Genomic DNA, 22,625 nt, shown 5'->3' with positions numbered 1-22,625 from the left:
GGATATGGCCTCTAGCACAGGAGCCAGATGCTTTACAGAGAAGCACATCTAATTTTAAAATACAGACTGTGATGTATTCAACATTCATGCATTCCTTGGTCCCACTGTGTCCACCCAGTTGGTAAACACAGTGTAAATATGGGACTACTGGGAGGAGTTTGGGCTTCTGGTGATTCAGATGGTAAAGAATCTGCCTGCAATGCAGGAGACCTGCGTTCAATCCCTGGGTCAGGAAGATACCCTGGAGAAAGAAATGCCAATTATAAATACAGGACTATTGAAAAGAGATGAAATTCTTTTGGGGAAATGTCCATCAGGTATTTTTATTTTAAGAAGGAAAATAAGAAGTATGTTTGATCAAATGTCCCCTGAAATTTAGCCATGGGTTCCTGGTGCTTTTGGATACAAAAACTTGTTGTCAAGGTTTGTGCGGCAGCTATGCTGCATAAGGGTGTGGGAATTTAGGCAAAATCTCCACATCTCTCTGGGCCTCAGTTTCCCCATCCGTAAGAGAAGGTTATTCCAATTCTCCAAATTCCTTTCCTGCTGAGTTTTTTCTGAGTGCATAAGAGACTGAGATGCATGTTAAACGTGCACTGGGATCTGCAGCCAAGACCTGATCTTGGTTCCTTCTCTGTGTGTCCCCTATAGGAGCCTCAACTGGGCCCACACACTGGAAACACAGAGAGGAGAGAGGGGATGGAAGAAAGGAAATCAGCAGGTTCGGAGGATGAGAAAACCCCAAGAGAAGCAAGGTAATGGTCGAGGAGCTGTTTGCCAAGGGAGGTGAGGATAAGGACAAGCTGAGCTTGGAAAGTTCAACAGGAAGTGAGGAATGCACAGCATCATCTAAGTTCTCAAGGAGCAACCTGAGCTGAGCAAGAAGGACCAGGAGAGTAACTTAGTCCACAGTGAACTTGTGCACCTGCCGAGGAGATCCACACGACGGATCCAGTTGGCTTTACTGCTAGGAGCACCAATTCCAGGAGGAGGATGAGGTCTATACTGCTGGGAGCACCAATTCCAGGAGGAGGATGATGAGACCCTGAGGCTCTGCCCTAGACCCCCAGCCTGAAACGTGGAAGCACCCACACGTGGATGTCCTCCAAGTAAGTGTGCAATAAGGTGGATAAATGGTGTTTGGAGAAAATTAGAGATCTTCATTCTTATCAGGGGCCAGGATAATGGGACTCATTTCTGAAGCAGAGATGGTAATAATATTCTTCTGCATTTACAATTTTGAGGCTTTACACACATCATCTCTTAACTATGTGTTGAGTGCTTAATTTGCAGACAAGAAAGAGTATTATACTGTTCCATTGTATAAATTTGTTAAAAAGGCAAATTCATCTAAACTGGCAATGGTTCCTTGGGGCTAAGAGTTGAGGGCATGATGCACTGCAAAGGGGAACAAGGAAAGTTGTGACCAATGGAAACACCCTGCATCTTGATTCTGGCTGTGGTTTCCATAGTGTATACATCTATCAAAATGCATTTAGTTGTATATTTTTAAATGGTGCAGTCAAGAGGACTCATATAAAAATCTACCATGTTTCTCCATACCAGCAATATTAGAAAATGAAATTCAGTAAAACATAATAGAGAGAAACATCCATGATCATTTAATGCTGAAGGATACAGATACTGACGACTCCTGAAATCTATTGCTAAGAGAAATTAAAGAAGACCCAAATAAACAGAAATATACATTATATTAATAGATTGGAAAACAATGTTTTTAGAATGTTAAATCCTTGTTCTTCTGAATAGTATTGCAGCTGGCATTTGGGGGGAGGTCTAGTTTTGCAGGCGAATTATAACATGTAAGTGGAAATCAAAGTATCTCAATTAGCCAAGATGCAGAATTAAGTTTGAGGATTTACTCTACTAGATTTCAAAACTCAGGTTAAAACTACAGTATTTAAGACACTATACTGGTGTAAGTAAACAGAACACAAACTGATGAATGAAAGAGGAAAGATAGAAAAGTTACCCACACCCATATTCAGCTTTTTAATAAAGTCACAAATATGCATCATGGGGTAATGATAGACTTCTCTGAAAAATATCTGTTGTGATAAACAGTATCAAGTGAGAAATTATTAATACATTGGGGAAGTTTTCAGTAGAAATGCAGTATAGGTGAAGGAAACAGCTTGTTGGAAAAATCTGACACAAGAGTGAACTGGAAAATGTGGGCTGGGGTTTCGGAGTAGAAGGGACGCTACCCGGGTGTGGCTCCAGCACTTACAGCAAGGGGGTCTTGGCCCTTTAGAGACCCTCTCTGTGCCTCAGTTTCTTCAACTGCAAAGCAGCAGAGAGTTTTTTTTGGCACCAGTCAATTTTGAACAGTAGAAGTACCATAAATGAAATAATCATCCCCTCGGATCATGAGGGAGGTCAATGAAATCAGTGGGTAAAACTAAGGGCACACCTGAGTACCTCTAAGAAATAGATTCCAGGTCCCGCCTCAACTCGCTGAACCACAGTTGCTTCAGGAGAGGACTGTGCACTTGTCTGGGTGCTAACTCTCTGGGGTGACTCTTACAATGATCAGCTTGGGGACAGAACACACTGAGATGTATATCTTTTACCCAAACACAGAAGTAGGACAGAGCAGAAGCACAGGGGTGTTTCCAATCCAGTGACTAAAGCAGAGAACTATAGGGAGACTCTAGAAATGAAGGACTAGGCCCATCTGACCCCATTTTACTCTTGTTCAGTTTACAGCAGAGACACAAGTCCTTGGGGACACATGCCTGTGGCAGGTGACCATCCACCTTGAGGAAAGTGAGAGGCCGAATTTTTAACTCAGTCTGGTTTTGAGTGAAAGCTAAATTCACCCTTGTTTGCTCATTGATGGGACTAATCTTCTCCAAGCTGCCACTTTCTAAAAAATAAATTGCATTGCTATAAATGCAAACTTCAACAATGATGTTTATTAGAAAATTTTATAAATACCCAAGCCACCTAACAAGAAACCAAAAAGTTGGCAAGAGCATTCAATTTCAGGAGAGTTCAGCCCGATAGAGCACAGTCACTGATAGAAAAGATTCTTGAGTTGAAGGGAAGTGATCCCTTTCTGTCCTGGGACATCCTGCTAACTTCAGTGGGCTGGGAAAGCAGCTGCCCATTCTAACAGATGGGATTCTCAGGTGGCGCTAGTGGTAAAGAACCCACCTGCTAATGTAGGACACGCAAGAGACATGGTTTTTTGTTTTTCTTTTTCTTTTCAAATCGAAGGTCAAGTTTAAATGTAATGACTTAAGTATTAACTATACACATGCTAGTAAGTGCTAAGACTTAAAATCTTCCGTTTCAGTTGTGTGTGACTCCAGACAGGATCCAGAGAGGAGTTCTAAAAATCTCTTCTCTGGGTTTTATGGAGACTTTCTTTACCCTCTTGTGTTAGCCTCTTAAGGCACTGCGTCAGCCTTAAAAGGGCAATGGAAAGGGTGAAGGAGACACGGTTTTGATCTCTGGTCAGGAAGATTCCCTGGAGGAAGAAATGGCAAGCCACTCCAGTGTTCTTGCCTGGGAAATTCCATGAGCAGAGGAGGCTGGAGGGCTACAGTCCATGGGATCACAAAGAGTCGGACACGACTGGCGCAGCTTAGCACACACACGTTCTGACAGACGGGCTGCTCTTGCCTCCAGATGGTGTCTGGTGTCCTGAAACACGTCAGCGCTCAGGGAGCCTTTAGAAGGTCCCAGCCCTCACTTCTGCTATTGCTCAGTGCGTAGAAATGGTTCAGTTGACAAAAGGTAGGGCTCTAGGAAAAAAGTCAGGTCACAGAGAAACAGAGGAGTATGAAATGGGACAAAGGAAGGATAAAAACAATAGAATTCTCCTACCTACAAAGTACAAAGCAATAGCTTACTTGCCTTGATAAAATGTTTGGTATTTTTTTAATTTTAACTTTGGTTGAATAAATTTTTTAATGTACTTCTTCTACAATGATGTTACCTTGAATGATTACGATAAAGGAAAGTATCATAATATGTGTGAAATGCCTGGCACGGTATCAGTCAATGAACTGTACCTGTTATACACTTCTGCTAGCATGGCAAAATTCATCCCCATTTGACCTCAAGTCAGGTACCTTCTGTGAGCTTTTTTGGTTTCATCCTATTTATAATGAAGAAATTTGACACATTTTTCTTTCTCCCACAGAATGTCAGGCCCCACAGCAACCGGAAAATAGATTCCCTTCAAGCCTTTGCTGCATCTCACATACCAATTATCACTAAGCATTGAGTTGGAGGATTGTGTGGGGGTGTGGGGAAGATAAGCTTTCATAAATAGTTGTTCCAGTTCTGTATCTTTTACCTTAACATGAACAAATGCTCAGTGACCTGTTGTCACACCCATTTCACCCTCCATCCAGGTTATACCAACTGCTAAACTGAAGAGACAGATGCTATAGGGGTTCCCCAAGTCTCAGACTCACAAGACCCAGGTCGGAAGAGATGCTAGGGAAATGAAGAGTTGGTTCAGACCATCCCTGTCCCAGGGCTGCCTGTCTCTCTTTCCTCAAACTCAGCTTCTATGTCACTGAACACAATACTTATGTTCACTTTGGATCATCATGATCCCCGATCTATGACCTTGAACTTAACCATGGTCTGTATCTGGAATACAACCACAGGTCAATGGCAGGAGGAAAACTCAAAGAGATGGTCAAAGTGTGTGCCACCAACACTGCTCTGGAGCCCTGGTCTGTTCAATATGTGGGTGAACTGAATGAACACAGAAGGATAGCACGAGGCTGTCAGATCTTTCCTAAACAGACAGGTACCCCATTTTTCAGTGGCTCAGTGGTAAAGAATCAGCCAGCAATGCAAGAGACACAGGAGATGCGGGATCGATCCCTGGGTCAGGAAGATCCCCTGGAAGTGGGCATGGCAACCCACTCCAGGATTCTTGCAAGCAGAATCCCCATAGAGAGAGGAGCCTGACGGGCTACCGTCCTGGGATTGCAAAGAGTCAGACAAGAATGAAGTGATGGCACAAGCACACCATGTTTTCAAGGATATACACATAGACTCTTCTAGTCACTTTGACAGCTTGGAAAGAGCTCTTGTGAGGCTACAGTGAAATACATAAGTGAAAGTATGAAATGCAGTGTTTAGTAACATTTTTTAAAAAATCAAATAGAACAACCCAGACCCAGAGGAAGAATTTAGAAAGTAGGGATATCAGACTTAAGTTTATTCTGAAGACAACATGCTGCCCAGCAAAGAGAAGAAAATGACATAACAATAGGATGCAGCAAAAGCACTGAGATGGACAAAAAATATATTTAAAAATTATTTATTCACTTAGTATCGTACTTTGATTTTTATCCTACAGTTTTTAGGACACAGACTAAACTGGAGAAGACCCAGAGAAGAAGTTCATCACAGTCTACAAGTTTGATGTCCTTCACTTGTGGAAAAGCCTTAAGATCAGTTTAAAGAGAAGATGAGGTGATATGGTTTGTCCAGTAGTCATGTATGCATGTGAGAGTTGGACTATAAAGAAAGCAAATGGCGAAGAATTGATGCTTTTGAAATGTGGTGTTGGAGAAGATTCTTGAGAGCCCCTTGGACTCCATGGTGATCAAACCAGTCCATCCTAAAGGAAATCAATCATGAATATTCACTAGAAGGACTGATGCGGAGGCTGAAACTCCAATATTTTGGCCACCTGATGCAAAGAACTGACTCACTGGAAAAGACCCTGATGCTGGGAAAGATTGAAAGGGGGAGGAGAAGGGGACGACAGAGGATGGTTGGATGGCATCACCGACTCAGTGGATGTGAATTTGAGTGAACTCCAGGAGTTGGTGATGGACAGGGAGGCCTGGTGTGCTGCAGTCCATGGGGTTGCAAAGAGTCAGACATGACTGAGCAACTGAAGTGAACTGAACTGAACTGAGGTGACTTTATGACAGCCTGACAGAAATTAAGACCTGCTGGCAAAGTTTTTTTACCATGAATATTTTTATACACAGATGAATGAACAATGGGAACTCAGCTGAGATGGTTTTTGGAAGGAGATAGGTCAGTGGTATCGGAACATATGTAGACAACCCAAGAGTGGCTGCTGAGGGATTGGGTGAATCAGTGGTGATGTCCACAAATGGTCATGGCCTAGGCACCTGGAAGGCAGGGGCCCCCAAGATTCCATGAACCCCTCCCCCTACTAGTTCTGTTATGGCAACTCCAGATGGTTACCTAGCATGCTGGGTCCCTCTCCTTCACTCCTGTCTTAATCTGAGCCCCACAAAGCACCTGTGGCTCTGAGCTCTGGCATCTTCAACTTCTCTTTGCGGTTGAGAACCCTCTAGTTGTTCCCAACAGTAAGTCAGGAATTCCGTTTTTGTCATCCCTCAGTGCTGATTAAACCAATATGATTTTGCTTATTTGAATCCCCCATATATTGGGTATCTCCTCCCCACCCCTGGCTTCTACCTCTTCTACCACATGTCACCATGGCAGTATGTCTTCCGTCTTTATCGGATATGAGGGCAGAACGTACCCTCATGGAAATCAACCAGGAGCTTCAGTTGCAGCTAGAAAAGTACAAGCAGGACTTCAGAGACCTCACAGAGAAATTCCTCGTATCCCAAGCTACTGCTTACTCCCTGGCCAATCATCTGCAGAAATACAGTAAGTCCTCGGGGTCATGGTCACCAAAGCAATGAATGATCACTGTCTTCCATCTAAGAAACTAAGTCTCTAATATTGGTCTCCTTTTCCCTTAGTCATTTTGAATTCCATTCTGACCACAGTGCAGGAAAGGTAGTAGTGTGGCTCTTTCGCCTTCAGTTCCTGAGGCTGGGGAAACTGAGGCACAAGGAGTGAGGCACTTTTCCAAGTTTTTAGTGATGTGTAGGGTGAGATTCGAGTTAAAATTCCAGACAGTGATTCCTGGTGCCGGCACAGGATTGCCTGTGTCTCTCAGGCACAACTAAGCTGTGTTGACTGGAATCTTTTCTGTTCTGTATCTGATCCTGCATGCCTCTTGGCTAATGAACTCCATCAGTTCGAGGTTCCCTGAAGTTCCATTGGCAAAGCCCTGTGCTATCTGCACTGGGGTAATGTGTGGTTACACACTGTGAGAAGCAGGGGATATGATTTAAAGGAGCTTAAGGATGAATCTGCTTCTCACTGAAACCATGGTCTCTGTGAGGCCATCATGACACGGACTCCCTTGTGAGAAGGAATCCATGCTTTCTGAGGTGCAGGTTCTCCTTCCTGAGTCCAAGAAAGCCATGTGACTCTGTGGCAAGAATGAAGGTGTTTCTGGTGAAATCAGACAATCTGCACTTTCCCCTCTCTCCCCACTTGAGCTGGTGAAACTTTGGTGATACAGGTTGACCAGGAGTCCAGAGACCCTGAGTCTATGCTATAAGTTGTGTGACCAACATGAAGATGATAGTAAGTGGGCGGAGATCACCAGCCCCAGTAAAAACTCAGGTTGAGTGTGAGTTGGCACTTTGCACCCACAGTCAGCCTGGAAATTGGAATCATTTTTTCCTGTTCAGTAAGAGGGGCCTGGAGTAAGGAAAGAAGTCATGACCAGGGTACATGCACAACAAGGAGATGAGAGGAATCTTGACAACTTGCGTCTGTGTCACTTTCATACAGTCATTTTCAATGAAGCGATGAGGGAGTCAATGAAAAATGACTGACACAGAGAGACGTAAGAGGTAAAGCCTCCTATTAAGAAAGTGAAATGATGAGCTTTGGGGAAAGGACAAACTAAGTTTTATTTACCCCACTCCTTATGATAGTCACAAAATTCTAGGAAAGACATTGTGAGGCTGGTGAAGAAGAAATGTCTCACCAGGACCCTGGTGTGGAGGTCAGGGTCACCTTTCACACCTCAGCACAGTGTGAAAGACGTGGACTCTGGGCCAGGCTTCCTGGGCTCACATCCCTGGTGGGAACCTTTCTGTGTCTCGCTTTCCTCCTCTGTCCGTGTGGTGCTCTAATAGGAACTCTTGTTTGAGTTGTAGTGAATACTGAGGAAATCTGACAAAGCTCTGACAACAGTGCCTGGCTCAGTGTGAATACACTTAGTTCATAGTTCTACTGTTCTTAATGACACAGGCTTTCTCAGGGTTTGGGCCTATCACTTTCAGGTCCTTATGGTTTCACGTATTCCATTTCACACCAGTGTGTCCAGGTGAGTTGTATACTTGAGACACCTGTTCATTACTGAGATCCCATCATGAGGGAACCAGCAGTGCTGTAGTCCTAGGAGCCTTCCCGACCCCACAGGACTCGCCACCCAGGCCCCCGCTCAGTGTCTCACCTAAGAGGCTGCAGGTCCTGGTTCAGTGGCCCAGGATTCAGGGTCAGTCTCAGGGGATGTGAATTCTGACTTTGCCAAAAGGTAGTTCATCTTGTCAAGTCGTATTCTGTGCCTAGGAACTTCTCTTTCCTCAGCTCTAAAATGGGGAGACACCTCGGTTCAGACTCTGAGGAATCAGATGTGGAAATCTCTCCATAGAGACTGGGGAAGGAGTTACATCCACCACTGAGGTGGCCCATCCTCCTCCCTTGAAGGCAGTGACCACAGCAGCAAGGCCGGCTTTCCCTGATGCAGTGTCTCTCTTTCCTCAGAGTGTAAAGCATGTAAGGACATCCTTGAATCCGTGTTGGGGGAGAAGCTGTCAGTTGAGGTGCGGAGTCCAGCAGAGAAGCAGGCAGAGAAGCCAACACTTGATGAAAGGTTGAGGTAAGGAGGGCAGGGATATTCATCACAGGCACAGGGCAGAATGTGATAAAATTGGTGGAGAACACCAGTTGGTGAATTATGGACTCCAGTTGTTATTCAGGAAGTAATTTACTTTGCTTTTAAATAAACTAGTGACTTGAATCCCATCATGAAATTCACTACATTCAAGTGAACCAGTGGCACTTAGCTCATTGACAATGTTGTGCCATCGGTACCTTATTTGCCTTTCGATCACAACCGCCTCCTGACTGACTACATCCTGGAATGCTTTCTTGACCCTGTCATTCTTACTTTCTTCCCAATTCACACCAGCTGTATGTGTCGACACTCTATATCTGGCTGTGTGTCATTCACTGGACAATACTTTTTGTTGTCACATTAAAAATACAGAAAATATTTTGTGTATTTTTTAATGAAAATGGGTATGGCCGAGTGAAGAACTGAAGAGACATCTGACTATGACCCCATGGACTGTAGCCCACCAGGCTCCTCTGTCCATGAAGTTTCCAGGCAAGAATACTGAAATGGGTTGCCATTTCCTTCTCCAGTGAATGTTCCCGACTCAGGGATCAAACCTGCATCTCTTGTGTTTCCTGAATTGTCAGTCAGGTTCTTTACCAGCTGAGCCTCCAGGGAAGACATTAGGTTACCTTTACAGAAGGACAAAATGAATGGAATGTCACGGAATCTTACAGGAGTACTGTCTGATACAGGGGAAACCTTTGTTTACCTTGTTTGTCTTTGACATAGGCCAGTCATCAGATATGGAGTAGAAAATAGCAACCCACTCCAGTATTCTTGCCAGGATAAGCCAATGGGCAGAGGAAACTGGTGCACTATACTCCATTTGATCGCAAGAGTCGGACATGACTGAGTGACTGAGCCAGTCATCAGATATGTGCCAGAATTCTATTTCGAGGTCTCCTTAGGGATGTTCTCACAGAAATCCCTAACTGTCTTTCATCTAACTCTTTGCCTTTTCCAATTGTGTCTTCTTTTCCACCTAGGACGTGTGACGTCCTCATTCGAAGTCAGGCACGAGAGCTGACCCAGTTACGGCAGACACTACAGGATGGGAAAGATGACTCTGTCCTGCTCAAGCAGCACCTCAAGGACCTCCTCACCCACAGTGACCTGAACAACTACCAGGGGCAGGGCTTCCGAGAGAGCCTGTCTGAGGGATACCGCCTGGCAGAGCGCCTTGCCTGCAAGCTCAGCCCAGGTGAGGGGGCCACAGACCCTGAGAGCACTGATCCTCTCCTAGGTCCCCAGTTGATAAGATGAACACCTCCACTGGGAATGTTTATCAGCTTTCCTGTTTTGTGTCCTATTTGGGGCTATGTAGGAGCAGGATTGTCTTAGGAAAAGGACAGAGGAGAAATGCACAGGATGGAAGTCAGCGTATCCCAATGGTCTGCTTCCTCCCAGATGGACCATGGCCACTGGGGAAAGAGGCAACATCCAGCCAGTATTAAAGCACAGAAAGGAGAAGGTGACAGGCAGCTTGTTAGAGTGAATAGAGCCCTCAATGAAGCTTGGAAGTTCCCAGGTTCCATGCTGAGTGCTGTGTTTATAACTGGGTGAGAATGACTGCTTTTCCTTATGTTAGTAACTGCTCTCATCTGTAAAATGGATGAAATAATCTGTTGATGTTGGCTATAGTGATGAAACTTGGGAATATTTACAAATATACTGCTGAAAAGAGAAAACCCTTCACTTTGTGGTGTTGGATAAGGTACTTGATAGAGTTGGACTTGGTGTTGGGAAAATGGTTTAAACTGGAGCACTCACTTTCCATGGAGAGAGTTTCCCAGTTAACACACAAAATTTACCTTGAAGAGCCAGGATGTTCCCAGATGGAGGAATGTGGGACGTGGTTGTTCTCCTTAGAGCAAGGACAGCATCTTGTGAGACCTGAGAAGTTTTATAGAGGCTGTGTCTTTGGCAGAATTTGTGGTAGGTTGGATGATACATTTGTAGAAGTGGAGATGGGAGGTGGACAATGTGAGGTGATATAAGGAAGAAAAGACAATTTAAATGTTTGCCCAATTTCAAGCAGAAGGTGTCCTGAGAATGATCTACCAGTTTAGAAACAGACTGCCTGTTGGGTCAGAAATCCATGCTTCGGCAGCTGTTTAAAGACAATGCATTAAAGTTCCCGTACAGTACTGCCTCACACATAGATGTTTACGGTTCTGTGACCAGGAGTCCCTGTGTTTGCAGTGGGTGAAGTGACTAGAAACTGACTGGGTATTTCTGATTTTGTTTGCAGAAACTGATGAAGGTGAAGATGAAGTCGATGAACAAGCACAAGAAATACCAACCCCCAGGTGATGATTATCTATCAGTTCAGTTCAGTCCCTCAGTCGTGTCCAGCTCTTTCTGACCCCATGTACTGCAGCCCACCAGGCCTCCCTGTGTGTCACCAACTCCCGGAATCTGAAACTCAGGTTCATTGACTCGGTGATGCCATCCAACCATCTCATCCTCTGTCGTCCCCTTCTCCTCCCACCTTCTATCTTTCCCAGCATCAGGGTGTTTTCAAATGAGTTAGAACTTCGCATCAGGTGGCCAAAGGATTGGAGTTTCAGCTTCAACATCAGTCCTTCCAGTGAATATTCAGGACTGATTTCCTTTATGATGGACTAGTTGGATCTCCTTGCAGTCCAAGGGACTCTCAGGAGTCCTCTCCAACACCACAGTTCAAAAGCATCAATTCTTCGGTGCTCAGCTCTCTTTATAGTCCAACTCTCACATCCATACATGACTAGTGGAACAACCATAGCCTTGACTACATGGACCTTTGTTGGCAAAATAATGTCTCTGCTTTTCAATATGCTGTCTAGTTTGGTCATTACTTTTCTTCCAAGGAGTAAGCGTCTTTTAATTGCACGGCTGCAGTCACCATCTGCAGTTATTTTGGACCCCACAAAAATAAGTCTGACACTGTTTCCTCTGTCTTCCGATCTATTTGCCATGAAGTGATGGGACCAGGTGCCATGGTCTTAGTTTTCTGAATGTTGAGCTTTAGCCAACTTTTTCACTCTCCTCGATGACTTTCATCAAGAAGCTCTTCAGTTCTTCTTTGCTTTCTGCCATAAGGGTGGTTTCATCTGCATATATGAGGTTACTGATATTTCTCCTGGCAATCTTGATTCCAGTTTGTGCTTCATGCAGCCCAGCATTTCTCACAATGTACTCTGCATGTAAGTTAAATAAGGAGGGTGACAACATACAGCCTTGACATACACCTTTTCCTGTTTGGAACCAGTCCGTTGTTCCATGTCCAGTTCTAACTGTTGCTTCCTGACCTGCATACAGATTTCTCCAGAGGCAGGTCAGGTGGTCTGGTATTCCCATCTCTTTCAAAATTTTCCACAGTTTGTGGTGATGCACACAGTCAAACGGAGAAGGCAATGGCACCCCACTCCAGTACTCTTGCCTGGAAAATCCCATGGATGGAGGAGCTGGTAGGCTGCAGTCCATGGGGTCTCTAAGAGTCACACACGACTGAGTGACTTCACTTTCAATTTTCTCTTTCATGCATTGGAGAAGCAAATGGCAACCCACTCCAGTGTTCTTCCTGGAGAATCCTAGGGACGGGGGAGCCTGGTGGGCTGACATCTATGGGGTCACACAGAGTCGGACACAACTGAAGTGACTTAGCTTAGCTTACACAGTCAAAGGCTTTGGCATAGTCAATAAAGCATGATAGATGTTTTTTCTGGAACTCTCTTGCTTTTCCATTGATCCAATGGATGTTGGCAATTTGATCTCTGGTTCCTCTGCCTTTTCTAAAACCAGCTTGAATATCTGGAAGTTCATGGTTCAGGTATTGTTGAAGCCTGGCTAGGAGGATTTTAAGCATTACTTTACTAGCATGTGAGATGAGTGCAATTGTGCAGTAGTTTGAGCATTCTTTGGCATTGCCTTTCTTTGTGACTGGAATGAAATCTGACATTTTCTAGTCCTGTGGCCACTGCCGAGTTTTCCAAATTTGCTGGCATTTTGAGTGCAGCACTTTCACAGCATCATCTTTTCGGATTTGAAATAGCTCAGCTGGAATTCCATCACCTCCACTAGCTTTGTTTGCAGTGATGCTTCCTAATGCCCTCTTGACTTCACATTCCAGGATGTCAGGCTCTAGGTGAGTGATCACACCGTCGTAGTTATCTGGATCATGAAAATCTTTTTTATATAGTTCTTCTGTGCATTATTGCCACCTCTACTTCATATCTTCTGCTCTGTGAGGTCCATACAATTTTATTGAGCCCATCTTTGCATGAAATGTACTCATGGTATCTCTCATTTTCTTGAAGAGATCTCTAGTCTTTTCCATTCTATTTTTTTCCTCTATTTCTTTGCACTGATCACTGAGAAAGGCTTTCTTATCTCTCCTTGCTCTTCTTTGGAACTCTGCATTCAAATGGGAATATCTTTCCTTTTCTCCTTTGTTTTTCACTTCTCTTCTTTTCACAGCTATTTCTACTGCCTCCTCAGACAGCCATTTTGCTTTTTTGCTTTTCTATTTCTTGGGAATGGTCTTGATCTCTGTCTCCTGTACAATGTCACGAACCTCCGTCCATAGATCATCAGGCACTCTATCAGACCTAGTGCCTTAAACCTGCTTCTCACCTCCACTGTTTAATCATAAGGGATTTGATTTAGGTCATACCTGAACGGTTTTCTAGTGGTTTTCTCTACTTGCTTCAATTTAAGTGAATTTGGCATTAAGTAGTTCATGATCTGAGCCACAGTCAGCTCCTGGTCTTCTTTTTGCTGACTGTATGGAACTTCTCCAGCTTTGGCTGCAAAGAATGTAATCAATCTGATTTTGGTGCTGACCATCTGGTGACGTCCATGTGTAGAGTTTTCTTTTGTGTTGTTGGAAGAGAGTGTTTGCTCTGACCAGTGCATTCTCTTGGCAAAACTCTATTAGCCTTTGCCCTGCTTCATTCTGTACTCCAAGGCCAAATTTGCCTGTTACTTTAGGTGTTTCTTGACTTCCTACTTTTGCATTCCAGTCCCCTATAATGAAAAGAACATCTTTTATGGGTGTTAGTTCTCGAAGGTCTTGTAGACCTTCAGAGAACTGTTCAACTTCAGCTTCTTCAGCATTACTGGCCAAGGCATAGATTTGGACTCCTGGGATACTGAATGGTTTGCCTTGGAAACGAACAGAGATTATTCTGTCCTTTTTGAGATTGCATCCAAGTACTGCATTTTGGGCTCTTCTGTTTACTATGATGGCTACTCCATTTCTTCTAAGGGCTTCTTGCCCACAGTAGTAGATATAATAGTCATCTGAGTCAAATTCACCCATTCCAGTCCATTTTAGATCGCTGATTCCTAAAATGTCGACATTCACTCTTGCCATCTCCTGTTTGACCACTTCCAATTTGCCTTGAAACACGGACCTAACATTCCAGGTTCCTATGCAGTATTGCTCTTTACAGCATCAGACCTTGCTTCCATCACCAGTCACATCCACAACTGGCTGTTGTCTTTGCTTTGGCTTTATCTCTTCATTCTTTCAGGAGTTATTTCCCCACTGATCTCCAGGAGCATATTGCGCACCTACCGACATGGGAAGTTCATCTTTCAGTGTCCTATCTTTTTGCCTTTTCATACTGTTCATGGGGTTCTCAAGGCAAGAATACTGAAGTGGTTTGCCATTCTCTTCTCCAGTGGACCACGTTTTGTCAGAACTCTCCACCATGACCCTTCACGGCGTTTCTCATAGTTTCATTCTATTTGTCAGGCTGTGCTCCATGTGATTAGATTGGTTAGTTTTCTGTGATTGTGGTTTTCAGTTTGTCTGTCAGGAGCTGGTAATGTGTAGGGTAAACATGGACAGGGTCACAAAAGAACAATAAGTGAACTCAAGAGAGTCACATGCCAGATGTCAGTATAAGCACAACTTCACATGGCATTAATTTACTTCACTCAACGCACATGGAAGTGTCCCTGTAACTTGGTTGTCTGCTGTCTCTGTGCTACTTGTATGTATGACCCAAAGTGAATGCACCACCCTTAGGATTTCCTGTATAGACAGAGAGCATCTGTTCTCTTCTATAGGAAGTCCAAGTGAGATAAATATCGATTTCTACACAGTTGTTTTCAATCCTTGGAAGGAAGGTAACTAGCAACGGAATTAGTAGAGAAGCACCTAGCAAAATTAAACACCAGGACAACTGTCCAAAAAAGAAATTTAGTTGTCTGTGATACTAGTAAGTGAAAGCGGCCTTAGAGGCCTTTCAATTCCTAAAGAGAAGGTAGAATATCTCAGAGAGTCTATAAAGCTTTAATATCTGTACTCACCTCACTGTGCATGCTCAGTTGCTCTGTTGTCTCTGAATCTTTGTGACCCCCACAGACCGGAGCATGCCAGGTTGCTTTGTCCCATGCACTTTCCCATCAAGAATACTAGAGTGGGTTGCCATTTCCTTCTCCAAGGGATCTTCCTGGCCAGGGTTCGAAGCTGCATCTCTGCATTGGCAGGAGACACTCAGCCTCCTGAGCCACCGGGGAAGCCCTTCTTCACTTGACTACTTCATCTTAAATTCAACATGGCTTAGGACCTGTGGGGAAGCACTTGGTGTGGAAGTTCATCTGTGCTTCCTGTTCCTGAAAGTACCATCCTGGGATGGTTGAGGCTTCTTCCTCCTCAGAGCTTTGTGGCTGGTCTATTGGGTACCTGCTTGACCCCCTCTCCCATCCCCAGACAGACACACTCCACTTCATATAAGAGAGGACAGTTCCTTCTGTCTTGAAGGGGCCTGCTCTTGTACTCTCTGTGACCACTCCGCATGCCTCCTGTCAAAACCAGCCAGCATGGCTTGGGGTCAGATCGTCTTCATTTAACTTTCTGTCACTCCTTTCCCATCTGGCACAGCATGGAGCTGCAGGAGGTTGAAAAGAAGGAAGTGCATGAAGAATCCAAGGATGAATGTGTTTTGATGCCTTCAATACTCCAAGGAAGTTCTGATCAGCACCAGCCTTACAGTGATGACAAATTTAACTTTAATGAACTGGAAGTAGACGTTGATCCGGATGGACCATGTGGTTACTCTCATGCTAAAGAAGATGAAATTCCAACCAATATCTCAGGTAGCCCCCATATTATTTGTCCCCACAAGCTGTATAGACCAAGGAAGGTCATCTCTTAGGACAGGCTGTATAGACACATCTTAGTCGAAACCAGGGAAAAGGGTCTATTATGGAACAGAGACATCAGGTGGGTCAGGGAGCTTTCATTCTTTTCTTGGCTCTGGGCTTGCCTCTGTCACCCTGACCCCAGTGTCAGGCATTTGACCCAAATCAGTTTTGACAACTCTCACCCACCTCAGCTGGAAATCCACAGGAGGTATCTGTCAGAACTAGTTTGGAGCCAGTGTATTGTTACCTGCAGTGATCTAATTTTTGTAAATGTTCCTGGCCTCTCCAGAAATGATGACGGACTTGCCTCTTTATAAGGAGAGGTGATTTCCAGGTTTGGTTTTATTCCTCTCAGCCCCAGTCTCCCCTTTCTCGATGTTGGCAGGTCTTAGCTAAGATGTTATCTGACACCAAGACAGACACAACTGTACCATTGCCTCGCTTGGATGTTTGCATGCAGCAAGGCTGGGCTCTGGCAGATCCTCCAGCTTCCAATGGCCATGGCTTCTGTGTAGCACCAAAGATTCTTTTTGATTTGAGGGCTAGTACTATTCACTGGGTTATCGTGGTGGCTCAGATGGTAAAGATCTGTCCGCAATGCAGGGACCCAGGTTCAATCCCTGCGTCATGCAGATCCTCTGGAGAAGAGAATGGCACCCACTCTAGTATTCTTGTGTGGAGAATTCCATGGCCAGAGGAGCCTGGTGGGCTGTAGTCCACGTGGTCACAAAGAGACGGATATTACTGAGTGGCTAAGGCTTTCACAATTCACCCATCACTCTAGCCCCAAGTATAAATTCCTCTAAACCATCAACAACCACATAATCTGATGGGACTAAGCAGTACTACAGAAATAATTCTAGAAAATAACTCAGCTCATGTTCCAGCATCTCTGTGGAAAATACATTTTTAACTGCTTATACAGACTCAGAACAAAGGATGTTGGGAGAGATACCAGCTCCTGCAGCAAATTTCCTCAATGGCTCTGGAAGCAGTCCAGTCTAATTCTCATAAGACTCAAGTGTCCTAGAATAACTTTGCTGAATTATGTTCTTACAATGAGAATATTAAAGTCCTTGTTGTATATGTGATTACTGAGTAGATATGTGTGAGGTCTGATTTTCTTATTATGACCTGCTGTCTCTGAATTTCTTACTAGACAATGAAAATTATCACAAGCAAGTGAGTGGACAAGAGCTCACATTTCCCAGGTAATTTGAAGATCTGTGGGCTGTGAATGTCAGTGGTGACAGCAAGAGACCTCAGATCCACAGAAAAATAGAAAGTAGCCTATGTAACTCTTTCATCTATTCATTCAACAGCAATTATCTCTTTAACAACGTTGTCTATTTATGTTTCACATGTTTTTGCATTTCAATTTTTTAATCCTTCAAGTTTAGTAATGTATAGTGAGTTGACCCAGTTGAAATAACCAAACCTAGGAGTTCCTGTGTTCATGTGCTTTCTCCTGAGTGTTAATGTAGGGTGAGATCCTATGGTCTTACACTGGTTTGGCATCAGCATGTTGGCAAATATTGGATTTCAAGCGAAGAAAACAGAATGATATTCATATTACAACAAAATATTGAAAAAATAGTTCTTGAAGGCAGAAAATCTAGTCTATAACTCCTTTTTCTCCAACTCTGAAATACTAATATGGAAGGTATATTTGTGCAAATAAAACATTTTAAATTGAATGGAATAGAGTCCAAACTCAAACAAATTTTTAACTTCTTAACAGCTGTGTTGACTTGGACACAGGATATCCAGATCAAAACAATGTGTGCAGAAAAGTTTGCACCGAGATCCCAGTCCTCTGTGCGTGCTGAGGGTCATGAATTTAGCATGCAGGGAACGTTCCGACTCCTCCTTCAGCCGCCGGTTCTGTGGCCAGTGCCCGGAGAACCTGCTGTCTCTCTCCCACCCCAGGGCAGCCACACTCCACTCCACATCAGGAGGAGTTACGTCCCTCCTTAAGGGGGCTGCCCTTTTGCTTTCTGTGACCACTCTCAATTCCTATCATCAAAACCAGCCAGATCGCTTGAAATCGAGTCCGCTTAATCTGTCATCCCTTCTCCATCTGACACAGCGTGAATGTACAGGATGTGGAAAAGAAGGTGGTGTTCCCGCAATCCCAGGATGAATGTGTTTCAGTAGCTTCCACTCCCCAGGAAGGTTCTGCCTGCAACCAGCCTTACAGTGATGGGAAAGTTGCATTTGATGAAGAGAATGTGGAGTCTGCCGTGGATGGAGCCTGTGGTTGCTCTCATGCTGAAGAGGATGAAATTCCAACTGGTCTCACAGGTAGTCTTCATTACATCTGTTAGGCTACTCCTGGAGAATTAATCCCCTTTAATAGACCCTATGCTTACATCCTGAAGCCTGGTTTGAACCAGACTCTATAATTCCATTTAAAATAAGACATTCTATGAATGAACTTTTCTAAGTTCCCTGTCATGGGTGTCCCTGTGGTAAACCACTCTACCCAAGGTGGTCCAGCCAGACTCACGTGTACCTCAGCAGCTGTGGCACAGGAGGTACCGTTCAGGCTTCCTAATTTTGAGTGAACCTCTTATCTCACATGAAATGCTTTAATTTTCATTTCTGGGTAATGTCCCTGAGTTCCTACACCTGTCCAGGGCTTTTGGCAGGCTTGTTTATACCTTTGGAGATGTCACTACTTTAGTTCACTTCTATCAACCCATAGGCTCTCTCTTTTCCTTTGACTTATCTTGTTCGAAGTCTTCTGAAACCAGAAGGTAAGCCACACTGTCATCTTTTGGTGTGTTTCTCTGAGCTAAGGCAGGGCCCTGGAACTTCCCAACCTGATGAATGTCCACTGTTTGCAGCGTTGAGATTCATTTGACTTGATGGTGTATGGATTCCACTTCCATTTATCTCAGTGTATAATCACTTATCCCATTAGTAAACAACATTTCAGATGAAAAAAGCCTGAGTATTATAGCAGGCTGAGGATGTAGCAAAGTTGTTCCCCAGGAACTGTGGGGAAAAGGATTTATTTAGCTGTTTGCACAGAATCACGACCAGGGTACTCTGGCAATGACATATGACATCAAGGAAATTTGCCCATTGCCTCAAGAAGGAAACCCAGTGCCTTCTTATGAGGCTCTTTCTAGGGCCTCCTGGATGATTTCTGTCTCAACAGCCTGTTACCACATTGTGAAGATAGGCACAGGATTGGGTGTTTTTGAAAGGCATTTTCCTGATAACACTCTCCTGTTAATTTATTTGCAGAAAAGCAGAATGATCATGATGACCTGAAAGGACCAGAGGTGGTTGCCCCGAGGTAATTTTGAATATCTGTGGGCTCTTTGTACAGTGCTGACATCTACACACCCTGATCCAGGGAAAACCGGAAAGTGCTGAATATATTGTGTCAGCAGTTTTGCCCACCACTATTATCCTTTTTCATAATGTTCTCTGCTATCACTGTGGTACTTCTATTATTTCCCATTTCGTATTTACTTGTCAAGTTTAAAACCCAAATCAGTTGACCCAGGTGAACTAAGTCAGACTGGTGTTTTTGTACTCAACCTTTATGTCAGGTGTGGTTTACAGAGTGAGATGCGTATCTGCTGTTTGGTGTTGCATGCTGGCGTGTGTGTCATAGTAATGTCAATGTAGTGTAAATGGAAGTGTGAAAGCCAATGTTCTGTGTTCCTGTATGTGAGGCATGACTGCACCATCAGAGAGAATTCAGTCTGTTCATCAGCCTGTTCTTTGGCCAGAGCACTGAGCACCTACTGCTCTTTCCCTCCTCTGCCCCTGTGAAACCACGCTGTGTCTCACACACAACAGACTTTTCTCTCTCTAATGGATGAGACCCTTGGCGTGCTTCACCACTCAAACATTCCATCAGAACCAGATAGTACTGTACCGTTTCTGATCAGTCTTGGCTTAATCATTTGCCGTCCCTCCCCGACCAGGTTCAGCAGACAGATGCCACAGATGGTAGAAGATGGTGTCCCACAGAACTCTCTGGATGACTATTATCTGACTTACTCGGTGCTTCCTAACCTGTCAGACTCCTTCTGGCCTTATAGGAGCACAGCCATCTTCTCACCTGAGGACCTGGATGTCTCTTATGCTCGGGATGTAACCAGTGAGTGTTGTCTTGTGATAAAACTCCACCTGGATGCCCAGGTAGACCCTGTGTGCTTCGTACTCCTCGCCTCTGGGGTGCTGAGATTTCTCATTCCTGTTGGAAGTTCTGTAGACAGTGATTTGAATCAGACTCTGTGGTAGAGTTTTAAGTACAGACGTCAGGTGGGTCTGGGAGCTCTGCTGTCTTCTTCATTCAGGTGAAGCCTATGTGTCAGGCCCCAGGTTAGATCACGGACCCAAGGCTGGTGTGACACACTCACTCACTTGTATGTGTGCAGGGGTCCGGAGATGACTATATTTTTTCCTGACTCCTTTGCGATGTCTCTTCTTGCCCACAAGGCTCCCATTTTCACACCCAAAGTGTCCCTTGAATCTCTGCGCCTTCCCACAGGCGCCCACAGCCTTCATTATTTGTTCTCCCCTGGTGTCACTGCTGGCACCCCCAGTGTCTGCTTCTCTAAACTCCTTGTCTTAGCAAACCAATCATCTGGGCTCCAGGATGCAGAGAGCCCTCCCATCACCTTGTGTGTGTGTTTCATGAAGCAAGGCAGAGCCCTGGCATTCTCCCACCCCATGAATGACTGAAGGGTCCGTGTAACAACTAGGATTCATGTGACTCGAGGTTTTGTTCATTCCACTCATCATTCTGCTAAAGCAGTCAGCATATGATGAGAAAAGCCTGAGTATTACAGTATTCTGCAAGAATACTGTGGGCTATTCTCCTGACCATCTGGGGAAGATGAATCTTTAACATTTTACTGAGACTTGGAAGAGAATACTGTGGTGAGGATCCACCAGGGAAGGGAGATCTTGCCTGATGGCTCAGGAAAGTAAACCAAGGAGAGTCTGAGAGATCTAACTTGAGGCATCTGGAATATCCTTCTTAAAGAGCCTATCATCTCATTGCTGATATAAATGTCCCAGGGTAGTATTAGACACTGGATTATTAATTTACACAATGAGATCTGTAAATGTTTCTCAACTTGTCTGAATTTATCCATAGAAAATCTTGCTGATCTTGAGGATGAGGAAAATCAAGACATCATCTGTTCTAGGTAACTATGGAGAAACGTGGGTCTGACATCAGTAGTGACATTTGGTCATCTCACATGCATGGGAATCAGAAAGTGCTGCACATGCCTATTCCTTCCATTCAGACCACGACAGACTGTCCCTGTAACAAGGTTATCTGTTTTCACCCTTTATGAATCCCTCTCAATTACAGTGACTTTCAGTCAGTTGAGGCAGGGCTACTGATCAGCCACAGGATTTCTTGTACTCCTCTGTCCTCTCCTTTTCATGAAAACCAGGATGCCATACTTATCTGCCTTTGTCTTTGGTCTTAAGACCTTGGCAGGTATTTCATGGCAAGAAAAGTAACTAGGGAAAAAAAAATTCATGTCCCATCGCAGTATTAGAAAAATTGGTCTTGCAGACACAAGATTTCTAAGAATCCATTATGCTGCCAGAGCTGGTGTTCATCTGGATGCAGCATGTAAATTTCAACAAAATTTATGGTGCATTTGAAGCCGCCTTTGTGTTCTGAGGGCGTGTGTGACATGACTATGTGTCCTGGGGTGGCTCCTCTCCTTCCTCCTGAGCTCATTTCTTCTCTGTGCTCAGAGCATCTCATGCTCACTCTCCCTCACTCTCTCTCACTTTCCCTTTGCAAGTGCTTTCAGGCCCAGATTGGGGTTGTGGGTGGGGGGATTGTTATGCCTCCCTTTAAGGGAACTCCCCATTTGTTTTTCCCAACATGTCCCTTAACCCTCCCATCAAAACCAATTATTGCTCCAGGTTGACTAATCCCTCTTGTTTAACTATCTGCTCTCCCAACCCCACAAATCTCAGTATGGAGCAGCTGGTGGTAGAAGAGAATGAAGTCCACCCAGACTCACTGGATGAATGTTATCTGGCTGCTTCTATTGGCCATCATCTGGAAGGCTCCTGTCATCCTTCTAGGAGTGTCTCCTTCCCAACAGAGAAGAGAGAGGTTTTCTTGGCTCTAGATGTAAACGGTGAGTGCTCCCAGACAGATTCTTAGGCTCTGGTCGATTAGAACTATGTTCTCAGTTTGAACTTTTAAAAGGCGTCATGAGCCTTTGCATTCTTCTTGCCCCAGGCTGCCCTCTGTCACCTGAACTCGTCTCACCAGCACAGGCCTGTGGTATCAAGTCAGACCAGAGAGGGCAAGTGGAGGGATAAGGGCAGAATCTCAGCTCCCACTGTCTCACCTGCAGGAATTTGTGTAACAGAGCTCTTTTTATCAAGATAAGAATCCTTAAAAAAAAAAAAAAAGAATCCTTAGAGTCATGAAATTTTGCTACTAATTGTATTTCTTGAAAATGCAAGCTCTCTGGCTTTGCATTCATGATTGCAATCTGCTCCATATTTGTAATGCATGTTATATTGTTCCCCAACTCCAGATTCTTACCCCTTTGCTGCCTATCTCCCTCTGAAGCATTTAGATACTAGGTCCTGAGCATCAAATCTGTCTATGTCCTGTCATTTCCGTGAAGCCAAAAGCTGTCTCTGTTGTTCCATCCTCTAGAAACACCCTTGTGTTTCATCCTTTGTGCAGCAAAAAGGAGATTTCCAAGTGTGGCTTATA

General features: G+C 44.3%; 1 non-coding gene across 1 annotated transcript; it reads right to left on the bottom strand.

Annotated features, from left to right (window-relative positions):
- Positions 1 to 3,324: 3,324 nt before the first annotated feature.
- LOC122678581 lies at positions 3,325 to 3,447 on the bottom strand. Its single transcript, XR_006336234.1, has one exon. It is a non-coding gene; the product is annotated as a small nucleolar RNA SNORA26 (small nucleolar RNA).
- Between the last annotated feature and the right edge of the window lie 19,178 nt (positions 3,448 to 22,625).

The sequence above is a fragment of the Cervus elaphus genome, chromosome 20, assembly GCF_910594005.1.
Source record: "Cervus elaphus chromosome 20, mCerEla1.1, whole genome shotgun sequence".
Lineage (NCBI taxonomy): Eukaryota > Metazoa > Chordata > Mammalia > Artiodactyla > Cervidae > Cervus > Cervus elaphus.
The sequence above is the reverse complement of the archived record's forward strand: the minus strand, read 5'-3'. Positions and strand labels throughout refer to the sequence as shown.